Below are 17,703 nucleotides of genomic sequence, written 5' to 3'. Positions count from 1 at the left end.
GCCTCGACCCATTTAGTGAAATAATCGGTTAGGACGAGTATATATCGCTTTTGTCTGGAAGTTGGTAATGGGCCGATGATGTCCATTGCCCAGCGCATGAAAGGGTAAGGGGCTACTCCAGCTCGTAGCAGTTCGGTCGGCTGATGAATAATGGGGGCGTGTCGCTGGCATTTTTCACACTTGGCGACGAACTTTTCACAATCAGATATCATCGTAGGCCAGTAATGGCCATGCTTCCTGATTCGTAGTGCTAGGGCTCGGCCACCTGAGTGATTTCCTCCAGCTCCCTCGTGCATTTCCATCATGACACGCTCGGTGTCGTCGCCGTGTATGCAAAGCAACAAGGCTCCTGCCGCCGTCCACCGGAGCAAATGGTCTTTCATCAAAGTGTAGTGGGCGGCCTTGGCTTTTAATCTTCGTCTAGCCCATTTATCTGTTGGTACGTCACCGTCGGCTAGGTATGCTCGGATTTCGACCCGCCAATCCGTCGCGTCGTTGCCAGATGCAGGTTCGCACCCTCGGCCTGACCTCATCGTTCGATAAGTCGTCCTTATTTCATTCGGTTGGTGGAGTGCGAGGCACGTCTCGGCGTAATTTTCACTTATGCTCGGCGTATCTATGCTTTCTACCGGGATGATTCGCCGAAGATCGGGATCCGATGTTGAGGCGAGTGCTGCCAAAGCGTCGGCCGGAGCATTGTCTCCTCTGGGAATTTTGACGAGTTCGAATTCGTCAAAGCGCTTTGACAAAATNCGGGAGGCCGTGGCCACAGATTACGTACTTCCAGACGAAGAGTTGGACGTCCCTTGCTTTGATATTTGCGTATGATTCGGCCTCGACCCATTTAGTGAAATAATCGGTTAGGACGAGTATATATCGCTTTTGTCTGGAAGTTGGTAATGGGCCGATGATGTCCATTGCCCAGCGCATGAAAGGGTAAGGGGCTACTCCAGCTCGTAGCAGTTCGGTCGGCTGATGAATAATGGGGGCGTGTCGCTGGCATTTTTCACACTTGGCGACGAACTTTTCACAATCAGATATCATCGTAGGCCAGTAATGGCCATGCTTCCTGATTCGTAGTGCTAGGGCTCGGCCACCTGAGTGATTTCCTCCAGCTCCCTCGTGCATTTCCATCATGACACGCTCGGTGTCGTCGCCGTGTATGCAAAGCAACAAGGCTCCTGCCGCCGTCCACCGGAGCAAATGGTCTTTCATCAAAGTGTAGTGGGCGGCCTTGGCTTTTAATCTTCGTCTAGCCCATTTATCTGTTGGCACGTCACCGTCGGCTAGGTATGCTCGGATTTCGACCCGCCAATCCGTCGCGTCGCTGCCAGATGCGGGTTCGCACCCTCGGCCTGACCTCATCGTTCGATAAGTCGTCCTTATTTCATTGGGTTGGTGGAGTGCGAGGCACGTCTCGGCGTAATTTTCACTTATGCTCGGCGTATCTATGCTTTCTACCGGGATGATTCGCCGAAGATCGGGATCCGATGTTGAGGCGAGTGCTGCCAAAGCGTCGGCCGGAGCATTGTCTCCTCTGGGAATTTTGACGAGTTCGAATTCGTCAAAGCGCTTTGACAAAATCTTAACGACACTAAGGTAGGCGGCCATAGGTTCGCTCTTGGTGTCGTACTCGCCGCTGAACTGGTTGGCGACAAGCTGGGAATCGCAAAAAGCCCGTATCCGCTTAATCTGCATTCCGTTAGCGAGCTTAAGACCGGCGATGAGTGCTTCGTACTCGGCGACGTTGTTGGTTGCTTGGAATCGAAGGCGGAAGGACTGCTCCAAAATTTCTCCGGTCGGCGAAGTCAGTCGAATCCCTATGCCCGATCCAAGATGAGAGGACGCTCCGTCCACATGCAAGATCCATCGGTCATCTGACGGGTCGATAGGTGTTGGTTCGGCCTCTCCAAACGGCAGCTCAATCAAGAAATCGGCGAGTACTTGGGACTTTGCAGCCGGCCGAGTTCGATACTCGATGTCGTACTCACTAAGTTCAATCGCCCACTTCGTTAGTCGACCCGATTGGTTCGGGCTGTGCAATATAGATCGTAAAGGTTGGTTGGACAGGACAGCGACAGTATGTGACTGGAAATACGGTCGGAGCTTTCTTGCCGACGTGACTACTGCCAGGGCGACCTTTTCAACTGTTGGGTAGCGAGTTTCCGCGTCGTCAAGTGATTTGCTTATATAAAAGATGGGTCGTTGCTCTCCTCGGTCGTCTTTAACGAGTACACCACTGACGGCCGACTCCGAGACCGCGATATAGAGAAATAAGATTTCGCCGAGCTCCGGCTTTGCTAAGATTGGTGGGGTCGATAAATAATTTTTTAGCTCGTTGAACGCGCTGTGACAGGCGTCGGTCCACTCGAACTTGCCCTTTGTTTTGAGAAGCTGGTAAAATGGTAGACACTTGTCGGTCGATCTGGATATAAAGCGGTTTAGAGCAGCGATTCGTCTAGTTAACCGCTGTACTTCTCTGGCGTTCTTTGGTTGCGGTAGATCGATGATCGCCTTAATTTGCTTCGGGTTCGCCTCGATGCCTCGTCTGGTTACCAGGTACCCAAGGAATTCGCCGGATTTCACTGCAAATGTGCATTTGGCCGGGTTTAGCTTCATCCCATACTTGTTGAGGGTGTCGAAGCATTGTCGTAGGTGAGTAATATGATCCTTGGCGTGCTGTGATTTGACGAGCATATCGTCAATATAGACCTCCATAGTCCGGCCGAGCTGCTCGGCAAACATCTTGTTGACTAGCCGTTGATACGTCGCTCCCGCGTTTTTCAGACCAAAAGGCATGACCTTGTAGCAGTACGTCCCTCTGTCCGTGATGAATGATGTTTTTTCCTGGTCGTCCTTGTGCATCAGAATCTGGTTGTAACCGGAGAATGCATCCATAAAGGTTAACAGCTCGTTGCCCGCAGTTGCTTCGACGAGCTGATCGATTCTTGGCAATGGGAAACTATCCTTTGGGCAGGCCTTGTTAAGATCGGTAAAATCAACGCAAACTCGCCACTTTCCATTCTTCTTTTTGACGACTACCGGATTGGCTAGCCACTCTGGATATTTTACTTCCACGATTGACCCGGCACCGAGGAGTTTGTCGACTTCATCGTTTACTGCTTGCGACCGTTCAGGGCCTAACTTGCGCCGTTTCTGTTTGACCGGCTTATGCGTTGGGTCGGCATTGAGCTCGTGGGTCGTGACGTTTGGGTCGATTCCTTTCATATCAGTCACGCTCCATGCGAACGTTGAGATGTTGGTTTTGAGGAAAAGTATTAGCTCGTCTCGCATGGCGGACGTTATTTCTGTGCCAATATTCACGCATCGCTTCTTGTCGTTTTCGTCTAAGCTCACCTCCTCGACCGCGGCAACGCCTTGTTGGACGGCAGTCGGCTTTCCGTCTGTCGGCGACGTACTGTTGTCGCCGACTTGCTGCTTTGATTGCTATAATTTCTTTCCGGTGCGAAGCTTATGCTCGATCAGAAAACAGGCTCGTGCGGTTTGCTGGTTGCCGCGCAACGTGTACACCCCTTTTGAAGTTGGGAATTTAACGCACTGATGGTACGTTGATGGGACGGCTTTCATCTTGTGGATCCACGGGGTGCCGAGGATGACGTTGTAGATTGTCGGCTTGTCGATGACTGCGAAACGGAAATACCTGGCTATCCCCGCAACGAAGATCGGCAAAGTAATTGTGCCGACGGACATAAGGTGATCCCCGTCGAAACCCGTCAAAGAGTGACACTCTGGCATAATGTCCCGCTCGCCGATTTCCATTTTCGCCAAGACGTCTCTGAAGATGACGTTGACCGAGCTTCCAGTGTCGATCAATATTCTCGTCACCTCGCTTTCACCGATCAAGAGCTCGACGACCAACGGGTCGTTGTGCGGTAAATCCAAACCTTCCAGGTCTTTTCCGTCAAAGGTGATTGGCATACTTTCAGCCTCGAACCGCGACGGCCAAGACTTCGTCATTTCGGCTTTCTTAGTATAATCTCTGATTGCTCTGACCGAATCGTTGCATCCGGCTAGTCCACCCATTATCATGTTGATTCGTCTTATAGTCGGGGGACGTTGATCAGGCTTGCGGTCTGTATGCGGTCGTTTTTCGTGACCGCTGTCTTCTCGTCGTTCAGCTAGTAGGTTTGGAATTTCCATCTCGTCTTCACTTTGGTCGGCTAATATCTTTGAATCTTTGACGAACTTTCGAGCGATATTTTCAGCGCGCTTGGCATCATTTCGTCCAGGTCGGACTGTCTTGCTTCTGTCCGGCTCGACGACTATTGCGCCTTTCTTGTATCGTTCCATCAGAATCCTCTGGAGGTAATGACATTCGTCTGTCGAGTGGGTATTACTCTGATGGTAGTCGCAATACGAGGTTGCGCTATTTTCAGCTCCTTCTTTCCGGATATACTTATTTTCGCCGATCGCAAAGGTTCGGCGAGTTCGATCTTGGTTCTTGGTGAAGTGCTGCCGTGGCTCGACATAATCGACTTTTGGAGCTGCGGCTATAGGCTGTCTGGTTATTGCACTTGCCTCCGAGGAATACTTCTTGGCGTTGATAGCTTTCTCTTCTTCGAGCCCAATGTGCTTTGCAGCTCGGAGTAATGCCTCGGCCACGGTCTCGACATGTGTCAAAGATAATTCCTCCTTGAATCGAGATTCATACCATAGTGCGTTTCGGAGCGCAACGATTGCGGCCGCATCGGGGATTGAGATGTTGACATAAATCTCCTTGAATCGTCCAATAAAGGACCGAAGCGATTCCCCCTTGTGCTGAGTTAAGGCATATAAGTCGGCGTGGGAATTCTTGTCCTCAATTAAAACAGAGAACTGCTTCAGAAACTCAGTTATCAGCTCCCTGATGCTGTCGATTGATCCTGGTGGTAGCCTCGAGAACCAACTCAAGGCGGTCCCCGTCAAATGTTCGGCGAAAACTTGACAAGCTCCTGCGTCGTATTCTGCCGGGCTGAACTGCAATGGGCCGAGGGCCACGCCGAAGGTGAGCAAGAAGTCTCGTGGGTCGACCGTTCCATCGTAATGGCCCAACCTTGGCTTGACCGCTCGTTTGACCGCTGTTGTAGCGAGTCGTCGAGAGAATGGAGTTCGCTGTGTTGCCTCGAGCATGAGTCCGACTTCGGGTGCCTTATCCATCGCTTTCTGGTTCATTGCGGCCATTTCTCTCATTTGTTGTTTCATTGCTATTAGCTCGGCATCCTTCGTTCGATCTGCCACTTCGGTACCCTGCTCGGCAAGGCGCTGGACGGGATTACGCTCTAATCCGCCGGTCTGCACATACGGCCCTGGCGTTGTCCTTGCTGAGGTGAAGTTCCTTGAGTTGAGCCGAGCGTTGTGGAGATGATTGATTTCATCTTGCGAATTGAACTGCGCCGCAGTGAGCGCATCCAAACGGTTGTTTGTTCGCTCTTCCTGCTGGTCGAGGCGCGTTAAGATTCCTCGGAACAGCTCGTCTATGCTAGAGACGGGCTGGTTGTTGAGCAGAGAGAGTTGTGTCGGAGCCTGTGGTGCCTCTGCGGTCGCTGGGGTCGTCAAATTTGTAGCTATGACGAACGTTTCTGGGCTTTCTACCGTCACAACTTTTCTTGGAGCGTCTGGCGTGGGAAGGACTATCTGCTCTGCTTGATCCGTCGCCGGGGTGACTGTTCCCCCCGACGAGCTTGCGTCTTTGCTTCTTTCCTTGTCAACTATCGTCATCTCGTTTAGTTGGTGTAGGTCCGTTCTTCAATTTTTCAGAAAACTTTGACTTGTCGTCCCCCTTCCTGGCGCGCCAAATTGTTGATGTCCCTTTTGGTCACAATTAGAATATTTAGTTCGGTCAAGGGAGGGTCGAAGTTCTCTTTATTATATCGGTGCCGAGGCACTAAAGGACGGGTTACAACACAATGTAAACGAGTTACAAACAAAGTAATCGACGGGCTGATAGCTCGTCGACTCTCCGAGCTATAGGCTTGAAAACGTTGACTTTTTCTTGGACGAGCTGAGCTCTGGTTTTTGCTGTACGAATTCTGCTGCCTTTTTCACGATCCCTCGAAATGCGGGCCGTACGCCTGTATTTATAGGGAATCGTGTCGGTTCGTCCATATAAAAGACCATAATACCCTCCCTTCCTTTGGAGATTTATCATGGGCTTTTTCCTGGGCCAGGCCTCTTGTTTGAGGTGTGGATCCACCCTCAACATGGTGGGAACAGAGAATTTCGAAGAGTCGTGACTCTTGATGGCGCTCTCTTTGAAAAATCTGGTACCATGAGTGGAGGGGGAGGCAAGCCACGTGGGGGAAGAATGGGAACTAGTGTGTCAGGCGAAGCTGTTTCTAATGCAGAAAATGAGCTCTCCAAAATTATTGACATATTAAGCAACATTCGTGAAAAGATTGGGAATGCTGTGAGACAATATCGAGCTGCAGAAAACGAAGTCTCTCGCCTGGAGATGGAACTGGCGAAAAGCCAAAGAGAGGTACTGTCTTCTGTGAATTTATCAGTATAATCCTCCCTATTGAGATATGTGATCAAGTTGCCTTAAATGTAATCAGTTGTTTGTATCTTTCATCTTTAGATTGAAAGTCTCAATTCAGAGCATAATTATCTCGAAAAACAACTAGCTCCCCTAGAAGCTGCATCTCAGCCAAAGACAGATGAGATCGACATGCTTAGAGAGCTTAAGAAAATCATCTCCAAAGAAGAAAGAGAGATTGAAAACCTTGAGAAGGGTTCTAAACAGCTGAAGGATAACGTGCGTAGCATCAGTAATTCTTTTTTTTTTTTTCGAAATGTGGCAATATGTTTTTGGTCTAACCAGCCATGTAAATAAAAATTTTGACTGCTTTTTCCTTGGGAGCTGAGATCAGTAGATGCAAAATCTATGGAGTTGTTCAATTGTTTTATTACCCTGTAATATAGAACTAGTGCATTAAAACTTGATGAGGTTTCTTATTTTAGGCTTTGGAGCTGCAAACCAACATAGGGAACGCTGGTGGTGAAAAATTGAAAGGACAAAAGGCAAAGGTTGAGAAGATTCAGACTGTAAGTTTTCATTTTCTCTTAGCATGCTTTTAGTGATCTCACAGTTGAGTGCGTCCTAATTTGTGTTTCTCATGTTCAGGATATCGACAAAAAATAATACAGAGATCAATCGGTGTAATGTTCAAATAGAAACAAACCAGAAACTGATAAAGAAGTTGACAAAGGGGATTGAAGAGGCGACTCGAGAAAAGGAGAGGCTAGAGGGTGAGAAGGAAAAGTTGCATGTGACTTTCAAAACTATAGAACAGAAAGCATTCGCAATCCAAGAGACATATAAAGAAACACATAAGGTTTTAACAGTTCTTATCTCAGTCATGAATTATTTAGATACTATTTGGATAAAACTCACTGATCTGTCCTTTCTCTTTTTAGTTGACAGAAACTTGATTTTGATGGTGGGTGGATGATGAATGTGATATGATGTGATGATGGTGAACATGTGGAATGCAAGGAGTTTTAATTACCCTTATGCTGTTGTAGTATAAGAGATGTCAATCCTAAATGAGTGTATGCAAGCAATCAGGATATGAATATTTGTCTAACTCAAGCCAAATATGTAAGATGTTTGTCACTAACAACCTAGTGATGAATGTAAAATGCAGAAAGTAAAAACTACTAGAACAGGAGACTAAATGCAAAGAGAACAGACTAATCAAAGCAATGATGAAACAAGAACAGAAATCAAACTAATGCAAGACAAGTAGTAAACTAATGCAAGGCAAGGAATAAACAGAAAACTAAATAAATGCAACTAAAGTGAAACAGGAATTGAGACAGGACAAACACAAAGCATAAATAAGAATTTTGGAGATGAGCTCGAGCAAGCACTCGATCGAGTGTGCGATCGAGTATAGGGTCGAGTCGGACAAATGCGAGAAACAGAGCAATGCAAACAAAACATAGCAAGACAAAAGTAAATCAAACAACAGGATTTAAACTAGGAAATCAATAGACAAGGAAGGTCTTGAGGAGGGATTCATGGGATGGACTAATGATTATGGTCATCTAACTTGGTTAACAAATCTCAAACAACTTGAGCTAATCTCTAGACAATGATCTCCTTGAACATGTTAATCCACTCTCATGGCAAAAACAATCAAGCTTATATATTTCTAGACTAGTTCTCACATAGCAAATAACTTATACAAGCAAGCATTAAGAAACAGATCATTTATGTCAAAAATCAAACAAGACATCTAATCTCTTAGCATGCCTAAATTAATCTCTAGATCTAGCCTTATCTAACAACCTAGACAATAGTGTGATGCTAAGATGCTTAAAATCAAACCCTACCCTCTCGGTTATAGGATCATCATAGAGTATATCTAGCCTAGAAGAGATCTATAACAAGCAAGCTTGACCTAGCTAAACAAACCACAAACACAATCCAGCCTAACCCATCCTCAAGATCCTAAGCAAACTACTCACAAATGCTAAACATGATGAACAAAGTCATAAACCCAGAAAATAACGAAACTTGTATCACTAGAAAGATAAAGCAAAGGTCTACAATATTGAAGAAGGAATCAAACTCGAATTCTTAATACTTCGAGAGTTATTGAACAAACAAGTAAGAAGAAATCTCTTGTTTTCTCCTTCAAAAGAGGTACAAAATCTAAGAAATGTAAAAAACAAAAAGCATAAATTCCCAAAAGGGTAAAAACTAGGTTTGTAGATTTTCTCTCAGGTGGCTCTCTTGGTGGCTGAAGGGTACAAGGCCCTTTTATAGAAAAAGTAGTGGAAGCCCTAAAAATGCTAAAAGACAAAATAGCTAGGCGGCTTGGTCAACTCAACATGGTGCTCGGTCGAGTGACCGGTCGAGTTGGCTTTTCTTCTGCTCCTTCCACTCGGTCGAGTCCTTCTCCGCACACGGTCGAATGTCTGGTCGAGTGGGCGGTCGAGTGGAACTCCGGACCTTGGTTCTTCAGCTCTAACTCCCTTGCTTTCTTCTCTTGATAGCTTCACTCCTCTTCAGCATTGCTTCCATGCTCCTTAGGCTCCAAAATCACCTGTTTATGCAAGAAAATATGCAAATGCAATGCAACTATACTCTAATGCATAAACAGTCTTAAAAGCTATGCAATAATGGCCAAAATGGATGGTAAAAGATGTGAATATACTAAGGGAAAACAAGGTAAAATATATGAACATCATTGATTGATGAGCATAAAGACATTCTGACTAAATCAAAGTCCAATTATGAGAATCTGAAAAAGTCTGTGGATGAGTTGAAGGCATCTAGGGTAACAAACTACCAAATCATTTTCTTTCTTACTGGTTGCTGCATTTCTTTGCATTTTCATCATCTAACCTCTAGTCGAATACAGGTAGATGCAGAATTCAAAGTACAAGATATGAAAAAGAAATACAATGAATTAGAAATGAGAGAGAAGGGCTACAAGAAGAAACTCAATGACTTGCAGATTGCACTCAGAAAGCAAATGGAACAGTACGTATGGTAATCCCTTCATTATATGATTACCTCTTTCACATCTAAAATTTGTCATTCTCCATTGCAGAATTCAGAAAGATCTTGTTGATCCAGACAAACTCCAAGCAACATTAATGGATAATAATTTGAATGAAGCTTGTGATCTGAAAAGGGCTCTTGAAATGGTTGCCTTACTGGAGGCTCAGCTAAAAGAGTTGAATCCAAATCTTGACTCGATCGCCGAGTAAGTATTTTGTTGTTGTTTCTTCCTTACTTTGATTTACACATGTTTCTCTAGCTTTCTTGATTGTTTGCTATAACTACTTATAGGTACCGGAGAAAAGTGGAACTTTACAGTGGACGGGTAGACAAACTTAACTTGGTGACCCAAGAGCGTGATGACATAAGGAAGCAGTATGATGAACTGAGAAAGAGAAGGTATTCCACACCTCTAGTTTTTTTCTGTATATATATCTGTTTCCCTTTTGTTCTTGGTCTCATGAAGCGAATCTAAACTTGGATGACTACAACTTCATTTCAGGTTGGATGAGTTTATGGCAGGATTTAACACAATATCCTTAAAGCTCAAAGAAATGTATCAGGTTAGTTTACCTTCTGATCATTGTTTCCAACTCCAAAACCAAAAGTTAGGCGAATAACAATATGGTGTATAATGAAGTTATTCAGAAAGGTTTAAAAAGTTATGATTGTTGTCTTTCTATGAGTGCTGCTTTCTAAATCTTACTAGAATTTAATACTTTTTTCTTTGCCTATCTTATGCATTTTATCTTTGTCCCTAATAAATTATACAAATATGATTCACCAGATGATCACTCTCACAGGTGATGCAGAGCTGGAGCTGGTAGACTCGCTGGACCCTTTCTTGGAAGGTGTGGTTTTCAGTGTAAGACCTCCCAAGAAGAGCTGGAAGAACATTGCAAACTTGTCGGGTGGTGAAAAGGTCATTCAGAAAAACAAACATCTTAACACACTTTTATATCACCAGTTTGTCCCTGAACTCTCTTAAAAACTTCTCTACCTCTTTTACTTACAGACACTGAGCTCACTCGCACTAGTCTTTGCACTCTATCACTACAAACCTACTCCACTTTACGTCATGGACGAAATCGATGCTGCTCTTGGTAACTCTTCCCATTTCCCCCACTGTCATATTTTATCTGCCAAAAAATTTATTCGATCCCTGAAACTTTTTACTCTTTTTTTACACCAGACTTCAAAAACGTATCAATCGTTGGACATTACGTGAAAGACCGTACTAAAGATGCTCAGTTCATTATGATCAACAGGTCAATTAAAACCCAAGGTGCACTCAACCACGATCTAGTGGTATCGTTGTAACACTTCAGGATCGAATCCACAGAGACCAAACAATTACACTATGAAATTATGTAGATTAAATATAGCTAAGACAATGGAAAAGTTTGTGTTTGAAAGTGACTAACAAAAAGCAGTAAATAAAAGAGTGTTTTAAATCAAAAGAGAAACATTGGGCGCAGGGAATCATTAGGGACTATGATCATGAATTTAGATGATTAGATAGGGATGCATTAAAAACAATTCTTGAACTCAAATCACGTTTGTAAAGCAATCCTACTTTCGCAGCGATAACTATCTAAGCAATGAATTTACTAAATCCTAAACTTTTGTTTGAACTCAGCAAAACAAGCAAGCATTAACAAGTTCAGGTTTGATAAGTTCACAAGGTGCCTCAACTTCAACTTATGTTGGCTAAGGTCCACCTTTCTCACCTATGTTCTTTTCAAGCAACTCAACAACACTTTTGGTGCCCGATGAATTAAACCTAAGATCTTAATCCAGGTGATCAGTCTAGCTTAAGCATTAAGAACAACAATAGATGAAGAACAATAAGATCAATCCCTAATCTAACAAACCTAGGATCAATTAATCATAGAAACCCTTCTAAAACCCTAAACCGAATTGAGAAACTACTCAGACATGGAGAAGCAGAAACAGCAAATCAATAATGAAGAAAACATAATTGAATTGCAAAAGAATAGAAAATAGGGTTTAGAAATCTTCTCCAAAGTGTCAAGAAGGATTAGAGATCTTTCCCCTTCAGCTCTCAATACAAAATAGTCTCAGAAAATAAAGCTTATGTCTCTGGAGGCCGTGCCTCTAACTTAAATATCAAAATAAAACCCTAAAAGTCGGTTTAAAACGAAAAAGGAAAACTTGCTTCAGGTACGGGACTGGTCGATCCTGAATGTGGATTAGCCAATCTCGGATGCTTTTCTCTGTTTGCTCCATCTGCTTGCTAGTCCGATCAGTCTTCACCAAATTGGCTCCAGATGCATGTTTTCATCCCAAAACACTCAGTTTCCTTCCAAAGTAACCTAGAACCTGTAAAAACTCTCAAAAGACCAAAAAGACTCTAAAAGCACACTTGAACTTAATAAAAGACTCAAAACAAGTGTAAAAACTATAGTTAAAACCTTATAAAATGCAGACACGTCACATTATCATCAGGTCAGTTTCAATCTTCCAGTTCAATCAGTTGTTAGCTTATTCAAGTAGGTCAGTTCTTGAGGTCTAATTAATACTATGAATAATGGTGCAGTCTTAAGAACAACATGTTTGAGTCAGCAGATAGATTGGTGGGAATCTACAAAACATATAACTGTGTACGAAGAGCATTACGATCAATCCTGTAAGCTTTGAAGTTTGTCAGAAAACTCCTGCTTAGTCTACTAAATGGCATGTCTACATTAACAACCACGTAAATTATTGTATTTTATTGTAATGGATTCCTTGGTTAGTGACTTTGGCTATGCTTTTCTATGAGGGTATTAACATCAACTATGTGATACCCCCAATGTATAAACGAGATTGTACAGTAACTAAACTAGGAGACTTCCAAAGCTCCCAAAGGTGAAAAGTATATATAATCCTCCTTACATGTCACCATATGTTACATCTGTTTCCTTACTTAATGTTGACTTTTTGGAATTATTAATCTCAGACTATGCTTGTTGATCTTTAGCCTCCATCATGCTCATTATATATATACAGGGCGGAGAGATCTGTTCTTTACTATATGATTTAACTGTTCCATTTGCACGCTATGTGGCTATGAATGGTATCAGATCTTTCAAAAGATACCAAATAGCTAAAGAATACCGAAGGGATAACCCATCTAAAGGAAGATACAGAAGTTTTATCAATGCGATCTTGATATTGGCACCTGATTTTGAGGTTGCAAAGATCATGACAGAACTTCTTGATGAATTACAATGAGGTGACCGTCACTGCTAGCAGCCTTGTGAATATCATTGTCCCGACGTTAATTTGTAGAGGTTTTATTGTACTTATTGTGAATCTCTCTGTGTTTTGAATAGGTAGAGCTGAGTCACCGGTGTTGGATAAGCTTGAAATGGCTTGAGTCATAAGCTAATCAAGTTATGGTTTAATAAAGAGATAAGGACTAATAACATCTTTAGGAGTTATCTGAAGATATAAATATATGTCTAGGAGTTATCTAGTTATATTCCTAATGTGTTTAGGTTTTAGTCAAAGAGTTCTCTATATAAGGATATGCAGAGTTGTTGCATAACTTAAGAGATTGAGAGCTTAGGAGCTTTAGTTTTTGAGTCTGTTTTCTAAAGCAATGAAGAGAGATATTCTTTACCTGAGTTTCTTGATCTTATTTTGAATTCTAGAATTGGTAGCAGAGCATTGATTGAAAAATCATGGGCAATCTCGTACCTGTGACCGAAAAACCAAAAGAAGGAGGAGGACCTTCTTCTATTCAATGTCCCATGCTTACTTTACAAACTATACAGTTTGGTCTATGAAGATGAGAATCTGTCTTAAGGTTCACAAAGTTTGGGATATCATAGAAGAAGGGATAACAGATGGTGAGAAGAACAACATGGCAACAGCACTGCTGTTTCAATCCATACCCGAAGCACTTGTTCTAAGAGTTGGAGAGTTAGATACGGCTAAGAAGGTATGGGAAGCGATAAAAGCAAGGTATATGGGTGCTGAACGAGTTAGAGAAGCAAGGCTTCAAACTCTAATGGCAGAGTTTGACCGTCTTAAGATGAAAGACACCAAATCTATTGATGACTTTGTTGGAAAGCTATCAGCAATATCCTCTAAATCTGCAGCTTTGGGAGTAACCGTAGAGGAGTCGAAGATGGTAAAGAAGTTTTTGAAGTGCCTCCCTCGGAAGAAGTACATACATATTGTGGCTTCTCTTGAACAAGTATTGGACCTCAATACAACAAGTTTTGAAGACATTATCGGATGTCTAAAAACTTATGAAGAAAGAATCAAGGAAGAAGAAGAGGAAACAAACGAGGATCAAAGTAAGCTACTTTATGCAAACATGGATGCGGCATCAAGAACAACAAACAATCAAGATTTTGCTGGCGATTATAGAGGAAGAGGACGCGGCGGACGATACTTTCCGCGAGGGAGAGGTCGTGGACGGACAAGTGAGGCAAGAGATCCATCGAGAATCACTTGCTATCGATGTGATAAAGTTGGTCATTATGCCTCCAACTGTCCAGATCGGTTGCTCAAGTTGCAGGAAGCTTTGGAAGATAACAAAGACACACAAGATGCTGATGAATTGCTGATGCATGAGGTGGTGTATTTGAATGAAGATAAGTGCACACCTAGCAAATACGAGACTAACACCGGTGAAGAAAACATCTGGTACCTCGACAATGGGGCTAGCAACCACATGACAGGAGACCAGAGGTATTTTACAAAGATTGATCGTACTGTTACCGGGAAGGTCCGTTTTGGAGATGATTCAAGAATCAATATCAAAGGAAAAGGCTCGATATCATTCATTGATAGAAACGGTGACACAAGAACAATGACAAATGTTTACTTTATTTCAGAACTAAGAAGCAACATTATCAGTCTTGGGCAAGCAAATGAAGCAGGCTGCAACATCAGAATGAAGGGAAACTACCTAACCATGCATGATCAAGATGGAAAGCTGTTGACAAAGGCGAGTAGGTCATAGAACAGGCTGTATAAGGTTCGTATGAAGATTCAGGGTGCTACACGAGTGTTATTGACAACACTCACCAAAACCAGCAGATGGCAGGCTCGTCTAGGACATGTGAACCATGAGACGATTAAAAACATGATACAGAAGGAACTTGTTGATGGAATTCCACAAGTAAACATTGAAAAGGAGATTTACGGATCATGTTTACTCGGGAAACAAACACGACATGCGTTCCCCAAGGCTACTCTGTTTCGTGCCTCCAAGAGACTTGAGCTTGTCCACGGTGATCTCTGTGGACCTATAACACCAAGCACGCTGGCAGGTAATAAATATGTGTTTGTTCTCATTGACGATCACTCCAGGTATATGTGGACCATATTGTTGAAAGAAAAAACTGATGCCTTCTCCAAATTCAAGAAGTTCAAGACCATTGTTGAGCAGCAGACAAGAGAAAGAATACAAGTGTTTAGGACAGATCGAGGGGGTGAATTTGTGTCACAAGAGTTTAACTCTTTCTGTGAAATTTCTGGAATCCAAAGACACCTTACTGCTCCTTATACTCCACAACAGAACGGAGTGGTGGAACGGAGAAATAGAACTATGATGGAGATGGCAAGAAGCACTATGAAGCATATGCGTTTGCCAAATTATTTATGGGGAGAGGCGATAAGACATTCAACTTATCTTCTAAATCGGATTCCTACAAGAGATGTCAAGGATAAAACACCCTACGAAGGTCTACGGTTCAAGAAGCCTAACATAGATCATCTTCGAGTATTTAGTTCTATCGGATACGCGAAAGTGGAGATGTCACATTTGAAGAAACTTGACGATAGATCGCGTATGCTTGTTCACTTAGGAACCGAACCAGGTTCGAAGGCTTATCGTCTCTTAGATCCACAGAATCGGAGAATAGTAGTGAGTCGAGACGTAGTACTTGATGAAACCAAAGGGTGGAACTGGAACAGTAATATTAAACAGAGATCTTATGAGAGTTTTAGTATCACTTTTGGCGAGTATGGTAACCACGGCATTCAAACAGCACAAATTTATGGTGAAACAGAGGAGGAGGAGACAGAGCAAGAAGAAACAAAGCATATCGAGCACACGGAACCTAAGCAGATTGTCGAAAACTCTGAGAATAGCGTGTCAAAGAATACATCTGAGCAGGAAACGGATATTGTGGAAGCTCTCCCTACTCTGCGGAGGTCGCTAAGAGAAACTGTTAAGCCAAAATATCTTGAGGACTATGTTTTACTTTCGGAGGAGGAAGGAGAAAGATTGCTAATGTGTTTGAATGATGAACCGAGGAGTTTTAATGAAGCAAAAGGATCCAAGCAATGGATTTTGGCATGTGAGGATGAGATAAACTCGATTGTGAAGAACCATACATGGAACCTTGTGGATCTTCCGGAGAATGCAAAACCAATTGGCTTGAAGTGGGTTTTCAAACTTAAGCGTAATTCTGATGGAAGTATAAACAAGCATAAGGCTAGACTCGTCGCCAAAGGATACGTACAGAGACATGGGATAGATTTCGAAGAGGTGTTCGCACCAGTGGACAGACTAGAGACAATTCGATTGCTTATCAACCTTGCTGCAACTAATGGATGGGAGATCCATCACTTGGACGTCAAAACAGCCTTTCTCCATGGTGAATTAAAGGAAATTGTCTACGTCACACAACCTGAAGGATTCTAAGAGAAGGGATTTGAGAGCAAGGTTTACAAGTTGAATAAAGCTTTATATGGCTTAAGGCAAGCACCAAGAGCCTGGAATAACAAGCTCAACCAGATTCTTAAGGATCTCAAATTCGAGAAGTGTTCTAAGGACCCTTCGGTTTATCACAAGATGGTGGGCAGTGATTTGTTGGTTGTAGCAGTTTATGTAGATGATCTCTTTGTTACTGGGACAAACGTGAAGGTCATAACTGAGTTTAAAAGAGAAATGTCAACAACCTTTGAGATGAGTGACTTAGGACTGCTAACTTGTTATCTCGGCATCGAAGTATATCAGTCCGAAGAAGGGATAATGCTCAATCAAAAACGGTATGCTCTGAAGATACTTGATGAAGCAGGGATGAAAGACTGCAACTTGGCTCACATACCAATGGATTCGGGTTTGAAATTGGCTAAGTCAGAGAAAGAGAGAAGCATTGATCCTACAAGTTACAGAAGAAATGTCGGATGTTTTCGTTACCTATTACACACAAGGCCGGATTTATCTTACTGTGTAGGAGTTTTGAGCCGTTACATGCAGGACCCGAAGACATCTCATGGAGCTGCAATGAAACAGTGTTTACGATATCCAAAGGGGACGACTACTCTAGGCTTGGTGTTTAAACGATCAGCTCCTAGAGTTCCGAGAATTGTAGGCTTTAGTGATAGCAGCTACAATGTTGATCCTGACGATGGGAAAAGCACAATAGGATATGTGTTCTACCTTGGCGACAGTCCGATATCTTGGTGTTCACAAAAGCAGGAGACCGTTGCCTTTTCCTCTTGTGAAGCAGAGTTCATGGCGGGTACCAAAGCTGCACGACAAGCGATCTGGCTTCAAGACTTGCTTGGAGAAATTATGGGATCACCAAGTGAAAAGATTGTCATTAAGATTGACAATAGGTCGGCTATTGCTCTCACTAAAAATCTTGTATTTCATGGCCGGAGTAAGCATATACACACTAGGTATCATTTTATAAGGGAATGTGTAGAGAGTGGTTTTATAGAAGTGGAGCATGTTCCTGGCAGTGAGCAAAAGGCAGACATACTCACTAAGGCTCTTGGGAGAAACAAGTTCAAAGAGATGAGGGAGCTTGTTGGAGTTCATGATTTGGGGAAGTTTGATTTCAAGCTTAAGGAGGACACTGTTGGATAAGCTTGAAATGGCTTGAGTCATAAGTTAACCAAGTTATGGTTTAATAAAGAGATAAGGACTAATAATATCTTTAGGAGTTATCTGAAGATATAAATATATGTCTAGGAGTTATCTAGTTATATTCCTAATGTGTTTAGGTTTTAGTCAAAGAGTTCTCTGTATAAGGATATGCAGAGTTGTTGCATAACTTAAGAGATTGAGAGCTTAGGAGCTTTAGTTTTTGAGTCAGTTTTCTAAAGCAATAAAGAGAGATATTCTTTACCTGAGTTTCTTGATCTTATTTTGAATTCTAGAACCGGAAGTTACATGACGGTATCCTGGAGCTATGTGGAGTACCACCGGAAAA

At 42.9% G+C, this 17,703-nt stretch overlaps 1 pseudogene; it reads left to right on the top strand.

Annotated features, from left to right (window-relative positions):
* The window catches only part of LOC104757932, a 38,633-nt pseudogene extending 26,433 nt beyond the window's left edge, over positions 1–12,200 (top strand).

The sequence above is a fragment of the Camelina sativa genome, chromosome 17 (genome assembly GCF_000633955.1).
Source record: "Camelina sativa cultivar DH55 chromosome 17, Cs, whole genome shotgun sequence".
Classification (NCBI taxonomy): Eukaryota; Viridiplantae; Streptophyta; class Magnoliopsida; order Brassicales; family Brassicaceae; genus Camelina; species Camelina sativa.
This window is presented reverse-complemented; position numbering and strand designations above follow the sequence as displayed.